The sequence below is a fragment of the Ursus maritimus genome, unplaced genomic scaffold (genome assembly GCF_017311325.1).
Source record: "Ursus maritimus isolate PB19 unplaced genomic scaffold, ASM1731132v1 scaffold_7, whole genome shotgun sequence".
Lineage (NCBI taxonomy): Eukaryota > Metazoa > Chordata > Mammalia > Carnivora > Ursidae > Ursus > Ursus maritimus.
This window is the reverse complement of record NW_024426885.1, coordinates 17,440,097-17,443,686: the sequence shown is the minus strand read 5'-3', so window position 1 is coordinate 17,443,686 and position 3,590 is coordinate 17,440,097. Positions and strand designations below refer to the sequence as shown.

At 42.2% G+C, this 3,590-nt stretch overlaps 1 pseudogene; it reads left to right on the top strand.

Moving 5' to 3' along the window:
• Positions 1 to 1,727: 1,727 nt before the first annotated feature.
• On the top strand, positions 1,728 to 3,018 carry LOC103657241 (annotated as a pseudogene).
• Positions 3,019 to 3,590: the final 572 nt, after the last annotated feature.

The following is a 3,590-nucleotide window of genomic DNA, read 5'->3' as shown; positions in this document are numbered from 1 at the left end:
CCAATTCTAACCTAGAATTCCCATATTTTAACTTACTTGATCTTATATATTTATTTCTTTGATGGTGAAAATCTTGGTTGCTAGGAACACCAACATAATTACTCATTTGATGTATTGGAAATAGTTTCAAAATAACAATATCGATATTAATACTAACAATATGATTTTCAAGGTACGAAATGGGAGTGGAACATCTGTCATATCAGAAAGCAAAGTTGTCAAGGACTTCTATAATTATGTCACAAGGACACAGCATGGACTTGAAGTGGTTCCCCACTGGCCAAAGGTGGAGAAAATTGATCATAAAAAATAAAATAATAACTGTATTGAATCACAACACATCATATATGTCCAAATCCATGAACTCATACTAATAGTTTTAAAAGAACCTTGGGGTACCCGGCTAGCTCAGTCGGGAGTGGGTGTCACGCTTGATCACAGGGTCATGAGTTCAATTCCCACATTGGATGTGGAGCCTACTAAAAAAAAAAAAAAAAGAAAGTTTCTTCTAAAAAATAAAAGAACTCTCAGAGATTACTTTGGAAGAGGCTAGGGAACTAATTCATTTTGCAAAAGCTGCAAAATTAAGAAAGAACCAATATTTGCCTGTCTTTCGAGTAGGGACTATATTTCAGAATAACCACATAACTGATTTATTTTAAGTAGGCTCCATGCCCAGCCTGGAGCCCAATGTGGAGCCTGAACCCACGACCCCGAGGTCAAGACCCAAACCAAGATCAAGAGTTGGACACTCAACTGACTGAGGCACCCAGGTACCCCATTTATTTTTAGGTTATTTTTAAGTTTGATAATAATATCATGGTTATGATATAATAATAAAGAATCCGTTTACATTTAATATATATACTAAAAACATATAATGAATAAGATGTTTGAGATTTGGTTTAAAATAATGTGGTGGATTCATGTGTGTGAAGGGGAAGGAGGGTGCTGTAAGGGAAGCAAGACAGGCCGCGTGTCATAAATGCTGCAGTGGGGCTATAGCTACGTAGCAATTGTCTCTGCGTTTATGTTTTTAAATTTTATGTTTACGTTACGATTACGTTACGTTACAATTATGTTAAAACTGAAAACTTGTCCAACCAACACTTTCAAAATAGCCTCCCTTGTGATCAAAGAAATGCAAATTAAAATGACAAGAAATAATTTTCAACCTATCCGATTGGCAAAGGTTAGAAGAACGTTAATACTCTGTGCTGGCCAAGACGTGGCAAATGGGCATCCTTATGCGTTCCCGGTGTACTTGGTACGGCGTTGATATCACCGTCCTAGAAAGCATCTTGGCAATATGAATAACAATTGTGAAGGGATGCCTGCATGACTCAGTTGGGCGTCAGGCTCTTGATTTTGGCTCCGGTCATGATCTCAGGGTGGTGGGATGGAGCCCCTTGTCTGGCTTTCTGCTCAGCGGGGAGTCTGCCTGAGATTCTTCCTTCCCTCTCCCTCTGCCCCTCCCCCTACCTGCACTCTCTTTCTCTCTCTCTCAAATAAATAAATAGAATCTTAAAAAAATTTTTTTTAAATATGTGGGTGCCCTTTGCCCTAGGAATGCTAGTAGTAATTCATCCGAAGGAAATGATCAAAGAAGCATACAAGAGACCTGGTCAAAAATGTTTATTACAAGATGATTATAATAGCAAAAATTTTAAATTAACCTAAATACACACCAATAAGGAAATTGTTTTAAGACTAAGGAAGAGCCACATAATGGATACATATAATGCAGGCTGCTCATCCCCGTCCGATAGACAGCTGCCTCTTCTGGTGCAATGCCCGCCGCACCCCTGAGACACGGTGGTGAAGGTTAGAGTAAATGGATTTGACCATATTGGGCACCTGGTCACCAGGACCACTTTTAAATCTGACAAAGCAGATATTGTTGCCATCAGTGACCCCTTCATTGACCTCAACTAAATGGTCCACATCTTCTGGTATGATTCCACCCACCACAAATGCCACGACACAGTCAAGGCTGAGAATGGGAAACATGTCATCAATGGAAAGCCCATCTCCATCTTCCAGGAGTGAGATCTTGCCACCATCAAATGGGATGCTGCTGGTGCTGAGTGTGTTGTGGAGTCTACTGGGGTCTTCACCACCGTGGAGAAGGCTGGGGCTCACTTGAAGGGTGGGGTCAAGAGGGTCATCATCTCTCCCCCTTCTGCTGATGCCACCATGTTTATGATAGGCGTGAACCATGAAAAGTATGACAACTCCCTCAAGATTGTCAGCAACACCTCCTACACTGCCGACTGCTTGGCCCCTCTGGCCAAAGTCATCCATAACAACTTCAGCATTGTGGAGAGACTCATGACCACAGTCCATAAACATCACTGACACCCAGAAGCCCATGGATGGCCCCTCTGGGAAGCTGTGGCATGATAACCAAAGGGCTGTTCAGAACACCATTCCTACTTCTACTGGTTCTACCAAGGTTGTAGACAAGATCAACTCTGAGCTGAATGGGAAGCTCGCTGTCATGGCCTTCCATGTCCCCACCACCAATATGTCAGTCATGGATCTGACCTGCTGTCTGGAGAAAGCTACCAAATATGATGACATCAAGAAGGTGTTGAAGCAGGCATTGAGGGTGCCCTCAAAGGCATCCTGGGGTACACTGAGGACCAGGTGGTCTCCTGTGACTTTAACAGTGACACCCACTCTCCCACCTTCAATGCTGGGGCTGGCATTGCTCTCAGTGACCACTTTGTCAAGCTCATTTCCTGGTATGACAATGAATTTGGCTACAGCAACCTCATGGTCCACATGGCCTCCAAGAAGTAAGAACTCCCTGGACCACCAGCCCCAGTGAGAGCAAGAGGAAGAGAGAGACCCTCAGCTGCTGGGGAGTGTTTGTCCCAACTCATCCCCCAACACACTGAGAATCTCCCAACCTCCACAGTTTCCATCCCAGACCCCCTGAAGAAGGGGAGGGGCTTGGGGACCCCTACCTTGTCATGTACCATCAATAAAGTATACTGTACCCAGCCAAAAAAACAACAAAAAGAACTATAAGGCAGATGTATATTTGTTAACATGGAAAGATGTGTCATAGCTCTATCAAGAAAGGCAAAATCAAGTTCCAAAGGCTGTCTATAGTAAGATACTTTTTTGTTTTTTAAAATGTGGAAGGAGAAACAGTTAATATAATTACCTCTTGGTGATAAAAGCATGGATTATTTTTATTGTTTTTCTTTTGCTTATTTTTTCATTTTTCTAAATGAATTTTGAGTAGTTCTGGAATTCTAAATAATGAATTCCTGTGTAATTAAAATAGCTTTCACCTAATGAGATGACATGATATCTGGAATTTACTCCAGTCATCTAGGGGTTGGGCTACTGATGAAACAGGTCTGGCTCTGAGTTGACAGCCCTTGAAGCTGGGTGATTGGGTACCTGGGGGCTCGTTTTACTTTGTTCTCTACTTCTGTGTATGTTTGGAATTTTTCATTCTAAAGTTTTTTCTAAAATACTCCTTTTCAGGACAAAGTGACATTCTGTCATCTTTTGTGTCTGCCCCTCCCACAGTATACCTCCAGGGGTCACAAAGGGCCAGCACCATGCCCAGA